The sequence below is a fragment of the Trachymyrmex cornetzi genome, unplaced genomic scaffold (genome assembly GCF_001594075.2).
Source record: "Trachymyrmex cornetzi isolate Tcor2-1 unplaced genomic scaffold, Tcor1.1 scaffold58, whole genome shotgun sequence".
In the NCBI taxonomy this organism is placed as follows: domain Eukaryota; kingdom Metazoa; phylum Arthropoda; class Insecta; order Hymenoptera; family Formicidae; genus Trachymyrmex; species Trachymyrmex cornetzi.
This window is the reverse complement of record NW_017299893.1, coordinates 416,310-442,422: the sequence shown is the minus strand read 5'-3', so window position 1 is coordinate 442,422 and position 26,113 is coordinate 416,310. Positions and strand designations below refer to the sequence as shown.

Genomic DNA, 26,113 nt, shown 5'->3' with positions numbered 1-26,113 from the left:
TTTGACTTATAATTAATCAAAGAATCTGTGCAAAAAGAGTAGCAATGTTTCGTAAATCTCGAAGATCCGTTCGCCTATCGTTCAAGTGGCGACTTACTGTAATCCCCGTAAGCATGTTTCGGCTTCTTGCCGTACGATAAAGCACATTACAACGAATCGATAATGGCCGACCTCGCCGATCTAATATAGACTGTCCAATAAACAGGCCGTAAAGCAGATCTCGAATCGTGAGACTTCCGAAGTAGAATAAAATGTAAATATATGTTAAGAATGAAGCAGACAATGTATAAATATGAAACACGTGTTCACACATCGAATGTAAACTACAGGTAGGATTTAATCGAGACGGACTTCTCATCAACGCACGCTGACACGCTACTCTTATCATCGCTATTTAATTTTTGTCCTCTTTGGGTAGGATTATTTTAACTTAAACCGAACTATTTATAACACGGATGAAACGATTTGTCAAGAAATTTATTTCGCACCGAGCGGTTGAAAGGAAAAGGTAAAATTTTCGCACTTTATGTATGCCACGCTGCTTTGCCTACATCACTTTTATTTCGAGCTTCTCGCAACGTAGAGTAGCTTTTAAAAGCGACTTTACCACAGTGGGAATTAGTAGTGCACTTTTGTATTGACAGTTCGTCGCTCTGTTTCCCAGATTCACCCGCTTCGATTATTATTGAATAATCCGCCAGCGCCGTCTTTTCGAGTTCATTCGTAATGTATCGCGATATCGCGCTGAGTGAAACGGGGAGATTTACTGGCGATGCGTTCATGTATTTGTGACTAGTTCTGAGGGAATTGCAGCTGCGCAAGCTGAGAGTCTCTTCGCCATTCAATACTCCAGAATCCATTCTCACGAGAAGCGTTTCCGTTTCCATTGCAATTTTGATGGAGCCATGCAAATTTTATACAGCGTTTCGGCCGTATTTGCGAGCGGTTCTAAGAGATGATTTGCCTTTTACGTGCTGAATCGTGGCTTTGATTCATAACTCCTCGGCTAAATTGACAAATTAATTGCGCCAACAAACCGTTGTTTTAACTGTTTCAATTGGCAAGCACTGATGGCTAATGAATTTAAAACCAAAATGGAAAAATAAGTGGAAAAATAAAAATGCCTATCGTTTACCTCGAGCATGAAAAGCTAAAGCATGAAAAGCTGTCTTGCAAACAAATGCGTAAAATAATATATTTGAATTTTATTCCATATTATTGGTGTGTTTGTCATGGGATACAAAATACTTGAAACGTTTGCTTTTAATAAAATTTGCGTTTAATAATTCGCCTTTTATCCGGTCCTTTTTAGACAGCGAATAAATTGACTAAGTAATTGTAATAGATTGCTATTGCGAATTTCTCTGATATAATGTTCGCCGAGTTTAAATCCTTCTTTCAGGTTTATACCGATGGAATTTAGTAATTTTATGCAGGAAGAGGAGAACGCGTTGTTAAAGAATTGTTCCTTTTCAAGAATAATACGTACGTTGAATACGAGAAGTGGGAGATACCTTTGTAAACGTGCGTACATTCGTCAAGTAATATTATCTCGTCTTCAATTTTACCATATCGCGTGTATTCTTGAACAGTTATGATTTTTCTACTCGCGAAAGATGTCTTGGGGCTACAGTTCTCTTCATAATGCTCGCAGTCGGCAAAGACTGGCATGGTTGCAACGAATCATTATTTTTGTTTCTCCATCAGACGTGCTGACTTAAAATTTTACAGCGAGGATAAAGGTCAATATCTTTTACTAAGAATAGCTTATTTCTATGGTACTCATTTTAGGCAGGATATGAAAACCGCAAGATATATCTCGCAAGCGCGCATATGTCTTTATTTCGCTTCCGACTTTTACATGCTTCCTGGAACGTTTAGGTCAGTCTTGAATTTGTAGGAAAATGAAAACATAACGCGCGTAACGTAGTACAACGCATGCATGTATATATATGTATATACATAGCATATATATAATGTATGCATATGTATAGCAGCCTGGAGATGGCTGGAGTTAAATGACGATGGGGACTTTAACAAAGTAAATTCATCCTCAGGACGACGTCATCTTTACGATCACGCGGCGCAAAAAGCTGTGCGATGTTCTATGGGCAACGTAAATTCTGCGCGCATCTCTCGGTTAGATAGACGCTGTAAAATAGTTATAAGGACAACGAATGGGACTCAGCGTATCTCTCTTCCGCGTGTCGGGGCTAGAATGAACAAATATCCGCTACTTATTATTCCGCTGCGAATTACCGACATATTCGCGCGGTGAATTTTATGAACGGTTTTCATGGGCTAGTGCGAGTTTTTTAATTATAAACGAAATGAACATCTCGACGAAATAGAAAACGGATTACAGGAAATTGAAAATTGAGAATTATATCTGCTGCATTGTGTTGTTTAGATGAGATCGGGAATATAAATGTTGCATTGTTGATATACGTTTTAATATATTTTATTACAATTTAATAAAAGAGGTACGTTACTATATTCCTTGTCGAAAAATAAGCTAATTTATCTCATGAAGCACAAACAATTTTCAAGCTTCAATTTGATAAGAACAAGCCGATTTTGATAAACTCACATCTAGATTACAAATAAATCTTATATCTCAGTTAGTCATTATAGAGGAAAGTCGTAACATCGATATCGATCTCTTAAAAAGACATTTCTTTATTTTAAATTAAACATTTTTGATTACTGCTTACTATGACAATTACTATTTACTATGTCAGTTTTGAAGCTCATTTTGTTATATACATTTATTTTTACTTGTCTTATAAAAAAGTTAATTATTGTAAAATTCCAAAAAGTATTATAAAAACTGCTATATCATTTGATAGAAGACACTTTCTAGTTTGTATTTATCCAAAGTTTTATTTTTAGCTTGTGTTCAAGAAATATGTAATCCCAAAAATAAAATATAACTGTGATTTTCCTCTACAACATGAAAATTTTAATTTATATTATAGTCAAAACCTACGTGTTTTCTAAAACTTAGCTGCGCAAAATATAGCGTCTATATTTTGACAAAACAGAAATTGCAACTTTTTATGGAAGATATTCTTTCATTCATATATATTTCTATTATTAACATTAGAACTTCCATAAAGTAATAAAAATGACTGATTTTTAATGCAATTTATTAAATTTATAACGACATGTTTTATTAAGATTTTTCGTGATTTTTGTTGCAATATGTGAATGATTAAATTAATTAATTAATTAATTTCTTCTCTTCACATCTTTCTTTTTTCAAAAATATATAATGTACATTAAATAGTAATAAGTATAATATATATTAATCGCCATTCTAGTGTTAAACACGGTAAACTTATTATTTGTAATTATTATGTATAATTTGAAAGATAATATTTTATGCATTATATAAATATATTGTTTTGCAAAATTGTTGAAACATATATAGACCGATCATAATTTCTTTTTTTTCAAGATCGTCTTAAATAATGCTTTAAAATGTTAATTCGGCTTTGTTTGATTGTTTTATGATATCTTAAGACTATATTTAAGATAGTTTTAAATATATAAGAACGAACTAATACCATTCATATAAGTTGCACTATTTATTTACTGTTTATTGTCGAAAAAAAATTACTTCTGCACATAGAGTTTCAAGCTTTTAAACTGGTTATGAATAACGAATGAACATGGTAATTGCTGTGCTTTTCTAGCTTTTCAACGGCTCGAGACTTTATAGCAAGATTTATTGAATGCAAGATATCGAGATAACAATGACTTACGACAGACGGATAAATGTACCATTCACGCTGGCGCAACGTAAAACTGAATGCACAAGTAGTAAATGGTTGTAATAAACCCAAAGGAATAGACTGATTTACAGGCAAGATACACACAAAGATGACGGTATTTGTACATGGCATTTTGTTAAACGCCGTACAATTTGACTGTACATTTCTCTGTTTCACATTCGTGCCGTTTAAAATTGCAGTTGAAGTTTAATCTAGGAAATTACTAACAAGTGCACGTTTTAATTGCTCTGTGTTCTAAGCGAGTTGCACATTGCGAATTATTCGAACTTTAAATCGAGGCAGCGCAGAATTGCATTTTCCGCAAAGTTGTCCAGTTGTAATCCTACTGACAGCACGCTTATCGAGTCACATACGGAATCACAAAAGATTTTGATGGTGTTTCCGACATTAACATCGTATTAATACAAAGCTGATCCTCTTTTGTGGAAAATAGTTTTCGTTAATAATAATTACATCAGAGAGAAATTACGATAGCATTTTATTAATATTTAAATATGCACAATGTAATAATGATGCTAATATATTTATCACAGACAAAATTACATATTACAGCATTAAATTTTCCATTTTCTAGTTGAAACACGTTGCTAATCACCAGTCGACTTTTGATTAATTTTAACTGCAAATAAATGAAAATATGTCAATGTATCGCATAATCCAAATCGTTTAATCACCAACATGTGACGCGTGGTATTCAAACCGTCGAGCATTTAAGCCGAGCTTACACTTCGAAGGACTTATGTTTAAATAGAATTCTAGCGATCGTGCGATGGATCACATGAGACCAAATTACGACGAGAGAACGCGGTACGACTTCACCGATCTATATATTTCTTGTAAAGAACATCAACACGAATTATTACGAATGTAATTTATAATAGATATCTGTATACTATTGTTTCATAAAAAAAGAAACTAGAAAACATCTGTGTATATGCTTTGTATCCTCTCACTTCGTACACTTCCTTTCTTTTACACTTCGACAGTAACAAGGAAAAGAGAAGCGTACACGGAAAGAACGACTTTGCTGAAATATTTAAAAATTTAGCGATCTGAAAATAATTTTGTTAAACCATCAAAATAATTATGTAGAATATTCAAGCTTAATAATACTGCAAAAAAATTTGACATTCTAGCAACTAGCTTGAACGACCTACATAATTATTTTAAAAGTTTAATAAAATTATTTTTAAATCTGTATCTAGATTTGTAGATACTTGGAAATTATTCTTCCGTTGTATAGTCAACGGAAAAAATTTATATATTCAAAACGCAAATTTATGAAAATAACATCATCAAATATGTATTAACGTCATTACGTATCCTTATCAAGACGTTTTTACTATTTGGTTGTACAAGCAAACAAAAAAGATGAAACTAGGTATTACAAAACTAATTTTAAGGATAAAAAGGTATAAATCTATTTACGCAAGGAAAGAACGGTTTTGCTCAAGTATCTCAAAATTTAGCTAAATACAGATCTAATTGTTCGAAATTCCTATAAAATTATTTTAATAGCCCAACAAGTTATTTTCGGATTTATATTTAGCTAAATTTTTAGATATGTCAGCAAAATCATTCTTTCCATGCGTGATACCACGATTGAATACGAGAGAGTCGTAATTCAAGATAACAAACGAACTAATAATTTTTTTATATCTCTAGATCACGTATTTTGATCGATAGCTGTACGATAAAATACCTTGATTCTTTTCTCCATCGTGTTATATGATTGTGTGAAGCATAAACAGTGAACGCAACATAAATCTGTGCGCGAAGTACCATAAATCATAACGTCGTATTATGATTACGTGCGAGCATTATTCCGTAAGTGGTATATAACTCATTTGCTCTCAAACATACCACGAGCGCTCATAGATCTTTCGTGGTCCTCCACTAATGCGGCCTAGGTGTTGTTGGAGAAGCGCTTTAGACGGTTATCTGCGAAGTTTCAGGTATCTGCTGGTATGCAACGGATGGAATATCCATGGACGAGTCTTGTCAAAATTCCTTTCTCAAACATGTCAGGTGATAATAGGAGATTAAAATAGCATGATAGTCGATTTAGCTTTAAATTCTTTGAATTCATACTTTACATGGATTCACATTTTTCACCGTCATGTTCTTTCGTTGACTCCAAATTATTTTATTTAATCAGGAATATAATTCCATTTTGCTTTATCAGATAACACCTGTGTAATAATTACATGATCATAAAATTGTGAAAAAGTCAATGAATATTACATTGAATTCCGATAAGAAAGGAAAAAGACTATTTTATTTACGTCTTGTAAAATTTTTATATTGGCGAAATTTCAAATCTTTTTTTACTAAATTTTGTTGTATAATTCTTATAAAAAGATTTCGAATTTCCAATTATAAACTTGTTAAAATAAAAACAATTGATTTGTTTTGGCGCGTTGAGTATATTTTATAATTTCAGAATGGAGCATATTATATAAATATCTCAAATATCAATTTTAAAAAAAAAAACTTATTGAAAGGTATTAAATTATATTAATACATATAAAAAACAAATACCTATAAAACAAATAATAAAGTTCAACAATAAAAATATAGAGGCGTTCATCAAGAAATTATTTATTTAATAAAAATACGGTCCAATTTGCTTTCGATTGCAAAATATAAGTGTTTAGTAACAATAATAACGATGATTAATAGGTAAAAAAACAAATTAATAAATTAAATTCAAATTGTAATATAAATACAGTTGATTGTAACATGTTTACGGTTGACATGGTTCGCAGAATCAAGATCGATTCCTGTTTTTTGTGTAGGTGCTTTGTTGCCTAAATGCTTTAAGAAATCTCTTCTTTCTAGCTGAACTTCTTGCACAGTTTATCTTCTATCTTTTTCTCTACAACGTGAAAAGAAAAAAAGAGAAAAATTAACTATAAAGGAGTTTAGCTAAAAAGGATAGGCCTATCTTCTCTTTGACATCACAATTAAATTGCTGATTTCTCACTCCTAATTTGGGCGCAAACGCAATAATGACGACGCGTCGAGTGGCCAAGAAACGCGACTATCATGAAATAAATGCGACTACTAAATAGCGTAATAGTAGAAGCCTTCTTGGAGGACTCTTGAATGAAAATTACTGGCAATGGAAGTGTGTCATCTTAGTGTAACAATCTTCAATCTACAACTCAGAATAACAATCTTCTTAATGTAACAATCTTCAAATAACGACGTGATACATTAAATCGTAGCGCACTACCTTTGAAACTTTAGAAATGGCACGTTCAGTAACTCGTGTAGTTTGGGAGGAATTGCATCCTGTTACATGTCCGCAGCAGAACTTTACGAGGCTATAAGCGTGTTAGACGATTAAACTGCTTTACTCGAGAAACAAACTATTTGAAAATATAAAACTCGCTTATCTATTTAAGATGACCAAAAGATATTGTTTATTTTTAAATGATCGAATATTCTGATATTTTGCTTTTAGTTTTTATTGAATGCACCAGGTATTGGAAAATAATTTCTGTATTCTTTTCTGTATGACTGTTTCAATGTTTATTCACTGCATTTTTATTTTAATAAATGTTTCTAAGAGATAACTTCTCCTGGGATATAAACATGAAGAAGCTTGTGTGATGATGGATAATGTCCCTCTTTGGCAATAGACAATTTAATGATTACAATTGAGAACATTGCTCTCTCTTTTTTTTTCTCTTTTTCTTCAGTGAAATAATATAATTAATAAAATATCTTTGTTGGCAGCATGCATTTATATTGTATATTAAAATTAAATTGGTTATTCTCTCTCTCTCTCTCTCTCTCTCTCTCTAAATAAAATATATTTTATTAAATCATAATATATCGTAGATAAGAGTTGAGAAATAAAAAGTCTGATGACTTATCAATGATAAATATTTTGAGTCTACACAATCAATTACAAATTAAAATTAAAGTAACACATATTGTATGTATTCACATTTGCTCCGAAGTTTAATATTATGTATAATAATATTGTAGATTTATGTTTGTCGCGCAGCATTCATATTCATTTTTCAACGATATATACTATTATATAATCTAGTCACAAATGTATATAATGTTAAAAATGCGATACTACATTTTATTTATAAAAGTTGAAAGTAAAATCAAAAATTAATATAAAGAAATTAATACAAGATGGAATAAGTAATTGTTATTCGGTTTAAGTTTTAGATTATCTCTAAAGAAGTTATAAACGTAATAATATCGAAGGAATGTTTTTGAAGAGAAATGAAGTGTAAAACAAAAATCGGCCATTGGATTTTAGTTTCGACGTGCATTGAAGCATAAATGTAGTATAAAATGAATATTAACGACATTCTGATATCAATTCTATTGTACAGTTTATGTGAATCGTTAACTAAATGTGTGAATTGTGTGATTTCTTAACCTTGTTTTTCATTTGAAGAATAATAAAAGTAATAGATTATTATTAGTAAAAAATAAATATGCGCAAGTATAACTCTTGATTTATACATATAATATTTATATTATATGTGGACAAATATTTCATATCTCACAAATATAAATATTTAATAAAATTAAATTTATATTTAAAGTTAACATTAAATTAAATAAATATTAAAATTTATTTTAAACCCGAAATTATTTTTTTATTAATTTAATAAATCTACTATTTATTTTTGAAGTATGTTGATATTGCTAAACAAAACCGTCAAATTTAACCGATAAATGGATTATTTTGTAATATTTTTAAAAATAAACATAAATGTCTGCACACAATGCATATTACAAAAATGTAAAAAAAAATCGGTACAGTTTTACGTGTTAATGAAGAATTTGTGGTGTCTCGAGGAGTGTACATTGCAGATCAAGTTTACAGAATACACTTTAAAGCTTGCATCTCGTTTATGGTGAGCGTTATTTAATGTATTATAAACAGGGAGGTGTAGCATCGTTATTTCGTTAGAAGTTTGTTAGCGTAGCATAAAGGTGTAATAAGTAACGTTACAAAGCGAATGTTAGCGTTAACAAGTTATAAAAGATACAATGTGTCTTAAAGCGTCGTATTTTCTTTTGCTACAAAATATTTGGAGGAGAAAAAAATTATAAGAATCCATGTCTCCTCCAGAGAGAAAGTTATTTAAAACTCCCTCTGTCGTTCAAAAATATGATTTAATAGGAATTTTAATCATTTTCATTATTCGTATCGCTGCTTCAATGCATATTAATTCGTTTTTGGAATTAGCAATAATAAAAAAATTTGTTCGCTTTATGAAAAAAATGCGATAAACTGCAGACACACCATAAGAATTTTATTATTATCAACAGAAACTTTTGCTATGAAATTGCGCTTAATCTGGAAGAGAGCTGTCCGGCGCGTACTTTATGCGCGATCGGTATTTTCACTTCCCCATTCTCTGCCTCATTCCTGCAAGTCCTGTAGGAGAGTGTCTGAAGCATTCCGAGGTAGTGCGAATCGATAAAAAGTCACCCACCGCCTCGGATACAAATACACGATCTTTTCCACATTGAACGTAACTTGTGCAAAGAAAATTGCTCAATATTCGCAACTCTGATTTCGTTACTTAATTGTGCCAGTTCTGCAAAATTATGGATTTTTACAAATTAGGATTTCTTTTATAAATTGAAATTCCTAAGAATTGAAAATCTTTCACTGAGAAAAATAGTATGATTGAAAATAGACAAACAGAAAATTTCCAGTAAATTTAACAAATTCTGCTTGAGAGATATCCGGAATTCTAATTGATTTAATCAGAATCTTCTGGTTTGTCCATTTTCAACCAAACCATTTTCCTCAATGTTGGATTAACATGTGATGTATTGTTTAAACTGAATATTTTGGCTACGGCCGGGCTGAACGCCGAGCTGTATCACTGCAGCCATGGAATGCCAGTAAAAAACGATAATGTTCTTTCGATGAAACAATGAATTGCGGATCAAAGCAATTGAGGTATTCCTGCATCATAGAGATAAGATTTCGTGATGCCGCAAAAAAAGGTTATTTTTGCTTAAATTTTTCTAAATATTTTGAAACCCAGACAGTATACTTGTGTCAAAATTGAGACATAATCTAAGTCCTCAACCTTGCTTTAAAAGGTCGTAAACCGTAAATCCGTAAGAAATTGACTGCAATCGAATATGAAAGAAATAATCGACTGTGATTGGTCAATTTCTTACGGCTTTGTGGCTTAGAGCCATAAAAACGTCTTAAAAACGTTTTGGACATACCGTACTGCCTAGGCAGTTTTTAAAATTTGAGTTAAAGTTCTCCTGACTGAAAAAGTTACCTCACTTTATAATATTAAAAAATAAAAAAACCCGACTGAAAAATATTACAAACTTTTAATACGTTTTTCTTCGAATAGTATTAAATAAACATTTACTTACAGTAAATAAATATGTATCCAATGAAGGAAAAGACAGTTTAATCAAATTAATTGGTTTTTGTATTAAATAAATGTATGTTTACATTTAGTAAATATTTATTTTGAACTATTCAAACAAACAGTTATTAAAATTTAGTATTATTTTAAAAGTGTATAGCGGTGTTTTAATTTTTAAAGATTGTTTATAAAATGTTATAGCGTCGTTTAAAAAAAATCAATTAGTAAAAAGCCACTATAGTAGTAGTCAAAAGCGTAATAAAAAATTGATTATGAATATTGATTGATTATGAATATAATCGAATACGAATTGAATATGAATATGATTATATATTACGTAACAATTATAAGATAAGAAAGAAATTCTACTCAATCATTTATCTAATGTTTTATCCTGAAAACTGTTCCTTTCTGATGCACATTTAAATCGATGCATTAAAGATACTCTATTGATTCTTCTTGGATGCTTCACGAATTCTGCAAGTAGAGATCATAAATTTTCACAAAATGAATTCCGTTGGAAACGTATCCAAGTATGCCGATATCGATTATATTCGCCCAGCGAGATTCCGTCCAACGAGAATTGGAATTGAAATTTGTCGCGCAACAAGTAGTTAACGTTTTGGCAATTATCGCGCCATGTCGAGTCTGATAAAGCATCACGGGGTAAACATGGATAAAGTTTGATGGTAGAAGTTTCACATTAGAAGCTTTTTGCGTCATCGAGTTCAGTATTACACTTTGCGAAACTTTCGATCAGTTTGCATTATTTCCGACGGTTGCTTTCGTTTGTGCTCGTGCCAAGTTGCTTACAGTCATACATATCCTTCATTCTGAATATTTACTAGCAGAACTATTAACGTAACATTTACTTGATAATTACATAGCAATTTCGCTTAATATTATGTCGCTGTTAAAAAGGTTTTAACAGTGACATAATATTAAGTGTTAAACTTAATTCCTGCCGTTTTTCGTCTCCAAAATTGATTTGTTTCGAAGGGAAATATCTTAATCAAAGTATTATTAATAAAGTATTATTAATTAGTAATAAAGTAAAAAATGGAGGAAATTACTTTGATTAAGGTATTCGCTCATCTTCCCTTCGAAACAAATCAATTTTGGAGACGAAAAACGACAGGAATTAAGTTTAACACCTAATATATAAAAATACGTATACCCTGAGCGAAACGTGCTTCAATTAATCCTTTTGTCAACAGATGAGTATATTAAATGTTAAGTCGTAAACGTTTTTATATTTTTGTGTGAACTGTAATGCCTCAAATTCCCTTTAAACAAAGATCAGTTTCATATTTAAACCGTTTTCAATTTTATATTTTTATTAAAAACGTGAATCACCGTATTGAAAGAGTAAACAATTATGCATTGACAGAAAGATTAAATAAAAACCTCAACTATTACCTTTTTGGTTACACAGATGTAAAAGCGAATTCAAAGCTGAATTTCCGATACCACGTAATATGTGTTATACATAAAATACCTATCCAATTACTTCCCAGCAAACACGAAGTTACGTGTAACGTGCCTATTAGTTGTAATTCCTATTCAATAATATAATTGCAATACTTATGTTATATTAGAGTTATATTATTGAATGGGAAATTACAACTAACAGGTACATGTAACTTTGTGTTTGCTGGAATTGTCATGAATGTATCCGGAACTTCAGTCAGGAAGGGGTAAAAATTTATCTTTACACACAAAATTTATTAAAATATTTATACGGTGTTCGAAAATTTTTATAAACTTTCATACGAATAACTCACATATTAGACAATGAACGTTTAATTTTTCGTCGTAAAAATGATTTTCATAATTTAATTATTTCTTCTTAAAATTTAGAGAGGGGACAAGCAACACTCTCCTCTTGTCTTCTTTGAACGAACACCTATACATATCTTGTGTTTATCAGTCAATTTTGTGTTTATCAGTCAATTTTAGATTAGATCTTGAGATTGATTTTACATCAATTATCTTATCTTTTTCTTTCCTCGGAAACTGTCCTTGTAAAACAGACTGTAAAACGCCTTGGTGCAGAAAGATTAATCAAGATTAATCACTAACATGACCAGATTCGTGAAAGCAATACGTTATGTTGCGAGCAATCGTGCTTGCCCTTTTTTTCACAAGTTCAGACTACGAAGCCCGACCTGAAGGGTTAAGGACAATTTGTCATTCTGTTCCCCGATAAGATCGTAATCATGTTCCTATACCTCCGGGTGACGTGTATTGCATGCCCGGGCTAAACAGCTGCCTAATAACATCCATCATCGCGGACGTCGAAGAATTGGTTTGCGTCGCGAGCGCGGGGATTTATTCATCGTTCAGCGAAATCGGGCATCTGTCATGGAAATTCTCGACGAAAACGGCAAAGGACATAAATGCCGTGAAAATTGTGGAGCGGCACGAATGCTCCACCGGGGAATTCGACGTTCTTCTGTTGGAACTGGCTTACGACAGGTTGTTTAGCCTTCTTTGGATCAGCAGGGTGGAGTGTGAGGTCGCCTCGTATTTGCATAAGTTTATTGGAAATATAGAACAACGTACCGAGACTCTGTCGTCCATGTAAAGTATGCGATTTGCAGCCGTCACGCGAGAGGCAAAAGGCATCGCAGTCTGGCAGATTGTTCCGTGTAAACAAGTATTGACAAATTGAAAATTTTGTCTCTCAAGCAAAATCAGGACCCGGAAAGAATCCTTATCTTTTTTCAGCGGTTTTGCAGATATTACTGGTATCACATGCTCAATTGAAAATTTTTATTTTGTTGTAAATTAAATTAATTTAAATATTCATGCAATAATATGACTAATATAATTAATATATTTATCAATGGAACAATTAATTTATACGATATACACGTAGATTAATATTTGATACAAAATTAATACAAAATTAATACGAATATATATAATAATTAATATAATATAATATTATACATTTAATATATTCCATTAAATATTATTTATTTATATTAAGAAGCTCTTTATATCTTTATGCGAAATATAAGCATAAATTTTGCTTTTTTTTTCAAACTTCCAAAACTTTCAGTCAAAAATTTTTCAAAAAATTTGAAATTATATATATATGATCATGTAGAAGCAATTTATGAAAAAAATATTTAGAACTTTCTTTTCATAAATAACGCTTTGCGCTTCAAAAAGTCTAAGACACTTCATGTTTAACAGAACTTGACAAATATTGGCGTGAATTAATATGTGATATAAATATTTCTATCGGATTTCCATCCACAGGATCCATTTGTCTGCGTACTCTTTGCTTGAATTCATTGACAAATACCCTTTCGCGGCGGATTCCGTTGAAGCGTGCGACTATGGCGGAGAAAGACTAAACCGCGTATATCACGCGATATAACTTATATGAAGGCGCTTGGGAACTCCTCCCGTAACCATTTCGCAAAACTTGCAAACAGGTTACGTCGATGGATGAAAGTCACGGTACTTGTATATACCCAATGGAAAGTACGACGGAAGATGTACGGCAAGTCCCGGAACTGTCACCGTTTTCTTTCATCATGGAATGCCTTTGCAATCTGAAATCGAGTTTCGCTCAACGACGTTCCGATCGAATGGCAGCTTTTTCCACGGCTTTTGCTCCGCAATTCTCAAAACTAATCCTTGATCGACTAAAAGACTTAGCGGAAACGCGCCAATGGATTTGCAACAGAAGAGCTACCATCGACAGAAATACCTCGGGGATATTTAAATTATTCGTTTGCTAAAAGATTGCGACAGCAACCGAGAATCTATTATATACAGGTCTCTCTCAGTTTATTTATTTAAAAGTTAACTGTTATGTCGCGAGCGATCCGGTTATATGTATACTGATTGGTACTTTAGTAGCTCGTCTAAACTATGCCATGTCGATAACATTGATAACATTGATCTAAGCACGAGTCAAATTTCCGGACACATCCGCGAGTATATCGGGAAGTTACTTGACTGTACTCCTAACTGAACTCGCGTCATAGCGATATCGATTTCGAATTTTAGGCAAACATTGTCTTACAGCTGATGAACTCAAAGTCTATCGTCGACAAACGAGAAGAGACGATAGTTGAACAAACTTAAACGGAACTTCACGATGAAATGCGATAGATTATGGGAATAGGATGTATCTAAATTTTATTTACAGGGGAGCACAACCACTTATTTCCTTCCGATTTTATATTTGATTTTGAATCCGATAAGCTTTGAATATGTTAAAATACAGATAGAGAGAAATAAAATGTATGTATTTTTTTATAAGTGCTCCATTACATGTTAGATTTAAAATAAATTGTATCTACTGAAAAACTCCCATCTATACATTTAATATTATACCTCGTAAAAAAATTACATCTTTATTCTCAACTTCTATTATTATCGGTTCGTCATTATCATATGATCGTCTATTCTGTTGTCATTCGCGGTTAGTTCTCTTATCTTTTTAATAAAGTGCAAAAGAGTTTACAAAATAACAATTAATAATAACTAAATAAACAAGAAAAAAATTAAATAAATTTCTTTTTGATTGTATAACAATTAAGTACGACTATGCGTTGCAATCTTTTGGAAAATGAGCGCTCTTTATCTTCCAAGTTTTATCTGTTCATAAATAATGTAATCGCAGCGCAATATGCGACTGCACGTAACAACACAGATGGACTATGCAATAAATTTCGATGATAAATTTCTGACGGAAAAGAATTTTTAGATTATGCCCGGTTATCTTTGCTTTCCGAGCTGCTATATTTTTCTGGGTGTAACGTAACGAACTTCAAAATGGTGTGAATGCACATTGTGCACACAATGTAAACCATTTGAGAATGTTATTTTCTATTTTTTTAATTTTAGTCGCATCATAATATTTGGAAATGTAAACAATAGGGAATTCTAAAAAGGATTTAAAAACAAACTCCTAAAAATATTCTCTCTTTCTCTCCTTCTATCTATTCATCTATCTATCTATCTGTTTATCTATCTTATCAGATTTTTAACCGTTTTATTCCTGAAAAAAAATTGTCTCTGTCTCTCCTATCTATTCATCTATCTATCTATCTGTTTATCCATCTTATCAGATTTTTTTAAACCGTTTTATTCCTGACAATATTTCGAAACGTTTGTTCCGGATCAACATGTCGAATAAATGAAAAAATCTATTGCAGCGTGTAATTGTAACGTAACGTGGAACACGCTACCGTAAATCGTAATAAACTTTAGTGATAAAATTACGAAAGGCGAGGAGAGGAGGCGAGGGAAATTTTCGAATTTCGTTTAGTCGGATTTGCGTGAAAACGTAAAAACAGAGCTCGTCCTGCGAACGCTTACGATCGTGCCGCGAGTGATAAATGCGAATTGAACGTGGCGAGTCGAGAAGAATAAATTAATTTCCGCCAGGTGGATAAGTATTAGTCGCGCGGTTGAATGCATCGGCTGCAATGCCGCGACGCTGATCATCCCTTTCACTGCGGGCACTCGAAAGACGATATTTACGAGAAAAGGTAATGGACCGTGATGAGCGGAAACGATCGGCGTGGATGCGCCATAAAAACTGCGATCTGGAAAAGCGCTACGATAGAATTACAAATTATTAGAATTACGAGCTGCTGGTAATAGGATGGCGAGAGAGGGGGAAAATGGAGCTTTTTCATTAAAAGCTAAAATATACATCGTGCATACTGAAATGAAAAAGAGTAGAACTGGCGATCGGATACGCGGAATGCGTTTAATTATTGTAACACGGGAGTAAATGTAGTGGAATAAAAGCTGGCGATGTCGTAAGCCGCGATCTTAATAGCGTCGATTCAATTTCACGTTAAATTATATTCTTGTGGAACGTGCCATTTATCGTATAGAGTAGGATTGAGTATTATGAGCACCTTAAGAAAACATTTGATATTTCTTAAGAAAACATTTTGACACTTCTCCCATATTGAAGAATAAAAAATCTTATTTCTATTATTTAGTAGATTTGTTTTATATATGTTGGTATTGAAATTGATTATTTTAATGCAAATATTGAAATGATGGGAGGTGCTTTTATTATCCAGTGCTCTGGCATTAATTTTTAAATAGAATAATATGGATATTTATGTGGGTAATATAAGCACAGGAAATTTTCTGAATAATATTATGTAGAAAGATCGTGTCATCGATTTTGATGTGTGCAGTTTCTTTGGCACCTTAAAAATAAAATTATCAAGTACTTATCGTACAATATAGATACTTATTCGTCTATTCGTAACATCCAAATCTGCTCAGTATGTATCCAAATATATACTTTATAATAAAAATAATCTTTCTTAACTGTTAATGTTTAGTTTTTTTCAATTGGAATTCTATGTCGTTAGATTAAAATAATAATTGAAATAACCAAAATCAACATATCTTCCAATTTGTAAAGATTGGCATTAGACTTACAAACACGCTTACAATAGACGATGCATCCCATTAAAAAAAAACCCTTATCGTACAAATCAATAATCTCGATCGGGAATTTGTAAGATTAGGATAGCTCAATATTGTTTATTATATTTTATAATAATAACGTGCAAAACAAGATATCCTAACTCAATGTAGATTAAGAACTTTATGAAATTTAGGGAAAAATATAAGAAATAAGAAATAATAATAAATATGCTTATTTAATTCAATAAATTTTCCGAATAAATATAGTTTAAACTCAGCAACATATTAAGATATTGCGAAAATAGATGCATTTTTTCACAGCAAATAGTATTACTGGTACCATCCGTTGCTGAAATCTGAGTACTCATATTATCTGCAGTATTCATTATACTCAATTCTACATAGCCTTTTTTAATAGATCAATTTAACAACTATTTAAGCCACGCCGTTTTCTATTTTTAATTTTTGAAACGTGAAAAGAAATCTTGGTGACACGCACTTTCGAATAAATTAAAGCGAGGCGAAGGAATATCACTTTAGTCGGAAAACAGACAGAAAGACAGAAAGCATCAGGTAGAGAGCTTTCGTAAAGTGAAGATGCGCACAACTTCGTAAACTCTTCAGCAGACATGAAAGTGGCAAGTTTGCCCGATTAGCATCCAACGGTCTTTGATCTCCGTCGCACTGAACACTTGTGCTATTGATTAATCAATGTCTGTGCCTCCCGCAGATCCGCTGTCGACACAGATTCCCGTGGCTTCTCTTTTTAATACTTCCGTCCTAAGCGCGCCAATTCCTGCACACCGAAACTTTCTATATCGATCAAATTTCGAGTGGTTCGCGAACTTTATTGAAAACCACATGGACGAAAGGGCTATCGATATCCATACCGCGAGAGAAATCTATATATAAAAATATATTGTGATTGCAAGCATTAATTAAATTAAACAAAATAAAATAAATATTGTTTGTAGTTCTCCAAGCATAAATTCAACAGAAAAATTGTTATGAAAGCCTGTGTGCGGTTGTTGATGCACAAATAATATATTTGTATACTAACAAGGGAAAGGATTCAAGTGTCTCCCTCCAATTTTGATGATCTTTTATATATGTTGTTTTGTAAACGAAAATAAAGGATACATAATTGTTTAATGCCCTATCGTACTTTTAAGGGATGAAACACTGCTTTAAAAAATCGGTTTTTTTCTTTCGAAGTGAATATCGACAAAATCGTAAGAGACAGAAAAAAATGTTTGAGATGAAAGTTGAATGGTTTTAGGAGTATTAATAATTATAATTTTTTTAAAAAATTGTTAAAACTTTTATTTTTTATAAAAATGTTTTTATTTAAATAACATTTTTTAAATTAATATTGTAAAGTCTTGAAACTGTTAAAGTTTATTTTTGTGTGTGAAATTATTCAACTTTTATTTCAAACATTTTTTCTATCTGTCGTAGTTTCGATGATATTCGGTTCAAAAGAAAAAAAAACCGATTTTTTTCTAAAAGGTGTTTCATCTCTTTAAAGTGCGATAGATTATTAAAAAAATACGTTTCCCTTATTTTCGTCTACAAAATGACATTAAAAGTTCGTCAAAATCAGAGGAGAACTTGGGTTTCTTCGTAAGACTGAAGAAGATTAAAATCCGGAGTTAAAATGTTTGTAGACGACTTCGTTCATTATGTACGTTTCTTAATATATAGTTTTAATTGTTTGCAAATTGCACTTTTGTCTTATATATGTAAATATATTATTTGTGTACTAATAGTCGCGAATGCTCTTAAAAACTTTCTAGTATCGCATTAATTAAATTATTCATTTTTCATTAATGACGAACGAAGAGAAAAGAGAGAGGTAGAAGTTTTCTATCTCAAGTAAAATAATTTTCTCATTATACACAGTGAATTGGCGGATGAGCGAAAATGAAGTCGGTTTTCCTGTAGCTGATTCAGCAAAAATTTTATTGAATTCTTCTTTTATAATTTTCTCCGTTTCACAGTTTTCTCAATTCCATAATTCTCGATATTACATATACACATAAGCGTGATCGCTATTAAATCATATATATTTTGAAATCTTTCCATAAAAATTCTAGCCAATTGGATAAAACATGTCGACAACTCAACCAAATAAAGTTTTCAATAAGCGTGTTTCCAAGCTTGCATCTCCAATGCGACAGACGGGGTTAAAATTCTGTCAAGTCAGGCAAGTATATTGCCCAAAAACAGATTGTAATTTGAACATATTGTAAAGAACTGCAAGATAGCAATCATGGATTATACTATATTTACTATCGTAGGTTTTATTATATACGTAGGTTTTATTATATAGTTTTAATATTTTATTCAATTTATGCAAATATTTGTGATTTTGGGTAGGTCTTGGTGAGACACCCCAAATTTTTGGCATTTTACTTAAGAACTACTTTTAACGCTTTATATAATTATTTTGATCCGAAAAGAGTGTAATATCAAGACGCGATGAAATGCAAAATATGCGAAAAAAGTTAGAAACATGGACTGAAAAGGCGCGAAGATACGCGAAAGTGTCACGCGAGTTCCGTGTATGAGTAAGTAGTAAGTCTGAACATTGTTCATAATTTATTAAAGACTTAATCCGATCGATTGTTAATACGCAAACTAGTGCGAGAGAGCGAATAATATTAATTTCGTTATCTCTTAAATAAATTTTGTTGTGGATTATATAAGAAGCGTTGGTTATTAAATTAGTGTATTTCTTGAAATTCCAAGTGTTATCACAAAAAATTAAAAAAATAAACACTTGGCGCTGCTAGATCGCAAAGAAAAAACTATAAAAATAATTTATAATCTTGTTTCCAAGTTAAAAATATTTTCGTGTCTAACTAATTTTCATTACAAACTGAGTTAGCCTAGTTGATTCTCTATTCAGATGTTTACTATTAATTTAAATTAAGATGTTTACTGTTAACTAAAGATGAAATGTGTGTATAGATGCTGCGCTAGCTTAGTTTGTAACGAAAATGAAATACGAAAACATCTGTAACTCGGAAACAAGACAATAAATGATTAAATAAACTTTTTGTGTTTATTTTATATCCTGAATTAATTCCTGCAATTATGATCACATATCATGAAACGCTTTACACATCAGTTAATTGTTATAAATTAATTTAGATCACCAAAATGTAATCCAATGAATAAATTAATAGTAATAATACATTCATGAGGTACTTAAAAGATCTGAAATATTTTATTTAAGAATAATATTTTTCATCCTGAATTAATTCCTGTAATTATGCTCACATATTATGAAACGCTTTACACATCAGTTAATTACTATAAATTAATTCAGATCACCAAAATGTAATCCAATGATTAAATTAATAATACATTCATGAAGTACTTAAAAGATCTGAAATATTTTAATTAAGAATAACATTTTTAAACTATTTTTTTTTCTGTACAAAAATTTTTTACCTTTAACTGAGAAAAACTTTTTATCTTGGTAAATTAATTTTCTAGATATAATTTTATAATTAATTTAATTTAATTATAATAAAAAAAGAATTATTCCAAAAATAGTTTATATTTATTCTTTGGGATAATAACAATTCCTGTATGATAAAAATGATTTCTCTGAATATGACTGACTGAATCACAAAGAATAATTAAAAAAAAATCAGCTGTTATTGTTCGGTTTCTATCTCTTTTTGTTTTCTCTTTCTGTGTTTTCAGTTTTATTAAGGCACATTAACGCATAATAAATATATGTAAAATACAAAAAGTGTAGAAGACTGACAAATTAACTTTTTATTAAATTTTCCGTTTCTAAATGATTTTTCTTTACGAATGTTTCAACTTAATTACAAATCTACTCAGTAGAAATTAAAAGTTTATTTAACTTTTTATCTCGGAGTTTTCCGAGATTGAATCTTAGGAATGTTAATAAATGACAATTATTGTATTTCCATTTAATTTCGAATGATCTATCCTGGTTTGCAATTTAGGTATACTTCTAGCTTTATGCTCTGCATGTATTAAAGAATATAATTTAGTCCTATGCGAATATACAACTATTATTGACCATATCATCAATATTCTATTTAGTCATGCATATTTGCGTGTCGAATATTTACATCAATGACATACAACATTGCACACAATGACTAACCAGAGTTGTAAACACAACGTTACGAAAACAAACCCTAATGAAACATCATTTGCAAATATTATTAATAACAATTTAGGTCAAGTAATTGAAGTGTAAAGCATTAATGGAAATTAGAAGTTCTGAACTAACGAGGTAAGAGATAAATAATGTGACAATAATTATAAATAATGTAAATACTAAATTAAGAATATTTTAGTTTATAATAAATAATAAAAAATAAATAATAAACAATTTTTATTATTTATAATAAATAATAAAAGACGAACAATATAAAATGAACGATAGCAAAGAAATTTTCAGAAAATAATCAATAATATGTTTTCCCATGGGTACTTCCCATTTTATCTGCCAGTGTTCCGCCATTTTTTTTCACTCTCGGGACGAAACATCGCGTTATTCTAGCGGGAACATGGATGGAAGGATTTTCCTGAAATGCTGTCAATGCACCATGATGAATCGACTGCTACCTGTCGATTACATGTCGAATTATCGTGTCGATTGCATGCATCCAGTGATAACCTATAGCATTCGGAGGACCAAATGATACTACATACATGTAAATCGAAAAGAACCAAATGACTTCAACCAAGAATTTGTTTTTCATTTGTAAATAAGAGACAAACCTTATCGGTTTTTTTTTTATATTAAATATACACTCTTTTAAGTGTATAAATATTATTATAATGTAATTTTTTTAAACAATTTTAAACTAGTTATGTTTTAATATATTCATTTATACATTTGGAAATAAAAATGCATTATAATATTTGAACATTTTACATTTAGAATTTTCTGCACGTGACGTAGAATTAAAGGAAATTCTCGTGAAAGGAAGATTTCAATTTAGCAGCGATTTCCGGCGGAACTTCATTACAACGTAATCAAACGTAAGGCTTAAAACTCCAATACCATGCAATCGTTCAATCATACTCATATCGGCTGACTTAGTCGACGCAGATAGATGAATTCACTATACGTCTGCACGCTCAACCGGAAACATGGCGGATTAAGATATCCTTCAACGTTAACTCTAGCGTGCAAAATCTAATTAATTCCAAGTAGCACCAAGCTATTTGCCTCAGGGATGTCTACGGCCGTCGCTCGACCATATGATTAATTAATGCTGTTAACGCGTCGCTCCAAATGATACGAAACCATAGACAATAGAAATTAATTGGTATTTGAGCAATCGGCTCTTGATATATTGTGCTTTGTATATTGTATCAAAGTTTATTTATGTATCATTTTTGACAATATTTACGACGTAATTTGTTACAATCGATGATTTTCGACGTCCATAAAGCATGAGAAATAATATTTTATCATAATATGCCTTTAATGTTATAATAAAAACTTATAATTATCAATTATTTCATAATTTTTTCACTTTATTATTTTAAAAAATTTAATTTTTCTCTTTAAAGAACTTTTTGACTTTTTTTTATAACATTATATTAAATTTCATTTTTTTATTATTTATTATTTCCTTTATATATATTAATTTTTCTTCCTTTTATATTTATTACGTATTTGTTTTTATACGTTCTTTGACAGCTCGCCCTAGAATGTTAACAAACGTTTATCTTCCTATCTATTTCTACCATAATTCATAACAGAGTTATGTGATAGAGACGCGCGAGCTTATAAATAATCTAACGCGCAAAAATCCGAAACAGTACGGCAAAAGCGAACAATTTTAATCAAATTTTTCTCTCGATCGTGTCCATAGACATAGGTGAGAGATCACATCTCAGCAAGACCATATCGTCGCGGCAAGAAATCGTTGAAGTTACTCGTAGAAACAGCGTTTTCCGCGGAGGAAAATCGTGGACTGAGAGTTCATCGAGTGTAATCATAATGAAGGATCACGCAAAGAAGCGATATTAATGTTGAGCAACGAGGAGAAAGCGGATCTGAGATCTATATATAGAATCATAAGAAGAAATCGAGGTATTTTCTCCTCCTCTCCTTCTCCACCCCCTCCTTTTTCTCACTACATCTTCTCACTTGGCGGAACGACCATCTGTCGGAGACGTCCGCGAGAGTATCGACTAATGGCATACGAGGAAGTGAACGAAAAGCTCTGAGAATGACGACCCTTCGGCATTCACACAGTCTCAGGAATTCGCCGCCTTCCTCTCTAAATCCGGCCGGATTTCGATGAATTATTCGCTCTGTCTTCCGGATCATGTCCCTCTGCTCGGATCCGACTTTACGCACCGCGGATTTTCGCCTCTCACATCGTACTCCCGAGTGAGAAAATTTGGTAAAGGATCGCATCGTCTGGATGGTAAATGCGAATGAGAGCAATTGATATTGGGAGATCCCGTGAGATACACGAGCTTTTATACACAGCATCCTGGTTGTCATGCAGTTTTTAATCACGAATTTTTTAATCAATTTCAAACTGGCGTTTTTTTTCCGATAGATACATTGAAATATCCGCGATTCTTGGATCAAAAGTACTCGAGAGTAATTTACAAGCAAATTCAGCGTGATTTGTCGCTTATATCGCGATAATATATCTACAATTATTAATCTTAATTATACATTATTCAATTTTATTGTTAAATAAGCTCCAAAGTTCAATATCAATAAACGTTCAGTATTGCGGAAATTGCATTTAATCGTAAAAGCTTTGTGAATAGTTCATCGTGCAGTAAGTTTATTCGATGATGTACTGATAAATTTCAAACGTTTATTTATTACCGGATACGCAAGGATACGATAAAATTACAATGATCATACATTTAAACTCAGAGATATTATTTGATGGAATCAAATTGACGAAAATGCTTACAGCCCATTTTAGGAATTACGTAACTACTGTGATACTCTTCAATTATATTAATATTCACTTGGCGAACGCATTAATGCAAATGTCTATCGTCTCGTATAATTTTGACTTCGAGCCCAACATGTAGTTTCAAACATTTTACATACGTAAAACTGTATGTGTATGCACTCGTATTGATCGCGTTTTAGGTAAAGCTACATCCACACTGATCGATCACTATCTGTTATATTTAAAAAAACCTATAAGAGTAATATAATAGTTTAAATTTAAATTATTAAAATTTAATAGAATTGCATTGATATTTTTCAGCATATATAATTTTTAGATTAACATATTGTTTTAAAATTTTATAGAGAACAATGTTAAATTAAGAAAGTAACATATACAATATAATTTACACAAGTATTCTTTTATTGGTATATTTTTTAATTAAATTTAATTGCGTTTAAACTAATTTAATTTAAATTTAATCTGATTACATTGAAGTAAGTTATAAATTTGACTAAAATAAATAAAATAAAATAAAATAAACGTATATTTAATATTTAAATAAGTGAATTTACCTGAATTCACTTGAATTCTAATATTATAAATTGATATAGTTATAAATAAAGATTTCATAGAGTATAAAGGTTTTGAAAACCTCCGATAATATCCTTGGACAAGCAAAATGTTATCCGTATGTTACAAGCTAACAATATACTATCCGTTTCGATGTGTGTACTACCTAAAGGTAAGCCGACACATATGAAGATATAGGATGTAACTCAGGATGGGCGAGACAACTTCTCCACATGCTCAACATGTCATATATCACGATTAACTTGACTTAATGCTCCAGCAATGCGCCCAGTGTGAACATAAGGTAATGTTATTCACTACGACGATATTAGTCTAGGAATTAGCCAAAGTCATACGGTTAATTAAACTATATTCAGTTTTGAAAAAGCAAGTAAAAAAACTAAACTTTTCGTGAGGCGTAATATGCATCAAAGATAGTATTATATAATTTCAGTGAGATTAATTTAAGAAAATATCTTGAAAGACATCTACAATGTATGTAATTTTATTAATTATTCATGTTAATTATTCTCTCTCTTTCATATGAATTATACATTAATATCTGCGTGCAATATTGTTGAAATTTTAAAATCAGCTTTGATGAGATGTGTACGATTATAATTAGAAATTAAATTTGGTGAGTAATTTATAAAACTGAAAAATGTTTTCTCAAAAATTTGCACATAAATATTATTAAGGGGATGCTGGATCGACAGCCGAACTTGATCGGAATCGATAATATAGACTTTTTTAAATTCCAAATTCGATAATAATGACATCTTTCATTCATTTCTTATACTTATTATGTATCGTTGTGTCTCGCTCAAACGCATTTATCTGTCCTTACCTAACATATTGCAACGCCATCTCTTAGAAAGAGATCCATTAAAATACTGCTCGGTTTCATGGCTTCACGTCAATTTCACTATACAAACGAAATTTTTGGCGACTCTTTTCTCTTATACTAAAGCCCCTATCTCGTTTCTAAAAGCATAGTACTGTTCTTTCAGGTTTTTTGCAATTCGCCAGCTACTTTTTATGACCGTGCAAGGTTTGAAACTCTTATATGCAGCACATATTGTGACGTGTCGACCATAGAAGCCTATAATAAAAACTGTAAGTCTTTAATTTTTTTTCGTTTTTTGTATTCAACTAACACATTCCCTGCGCGCGCTCCTTTATTATACTCTCCTTTTTAGACATTATAAAATATAATATTACGAATCGGGATACAAAATGTTTGAATAAGAAAAATGACCGAATCGTTATGGCGGTTTGAAGATTTGAAAATTCAAAGTGGTTGAATCAATATAGCGGACGGAATTCTTTAGTTAAATACCATAAACAATTTTATAATACAATTATGTATTATCGAACGCTAATGTTACCATGGTACATGTTGCTTCCTTTTTTTTTGTTTTATGTTAGAGGAGAAAATCTTCGTACACCTTCCGCAAGATGATGTTTCATTTGAACATCAACCTGACCAGAGGAAGACACCTGGCACCCGTGCTCACCGGGTGTGTTGGATTCGTTCAGTTTTCGAATAGTGAAATAGAATATTTTTTTTGCATTCGTTTGCTCATTATTTGCTCACGATTGTTCCGTCCGAATTTTCGTTTGCTCACTCATAGTTCGAAAGTTATACGAAATTTAAATTTTGTAGGGTCCACTTCACGCTAGCCCCCCAATATTAAAAAATCGAATATTTTTTTTGCATTCGTTTGCTCACGATTGCTCCGTCGGAATTTTCGTTTGTTCACCCTTAGTTCAAAAGTTATACTAAATTTAAATATTGTGGGGTCAACTTCACGCTAGCACTCCAATATTAAAAGATCAAATATTTTTTTCTGCATTTGTTTGCTCATCGTTTTCTCACGAATGCTCGCATTCGAACGAAATGAGCGCAAAAATTTTTTTTTTGCGGATATAGGTAGCGCATAAATAGCGCATTATTCCATAATTTTTTCATTTAGATTTGGTTAAGTGG

At 31.4% G+C, this 26,113-nt stretch overlaps 1 pseudogene; it reads left to right on the top strand.

The window, feature by feature from the left end:
- The window catches only part of LOC108766395 (uncharacterized), a 94,932-nt pseudogene that overhangs the window by 57,339 nt on the left and 11,480 nt on the right, over positions 1 to 26,113 (top strand).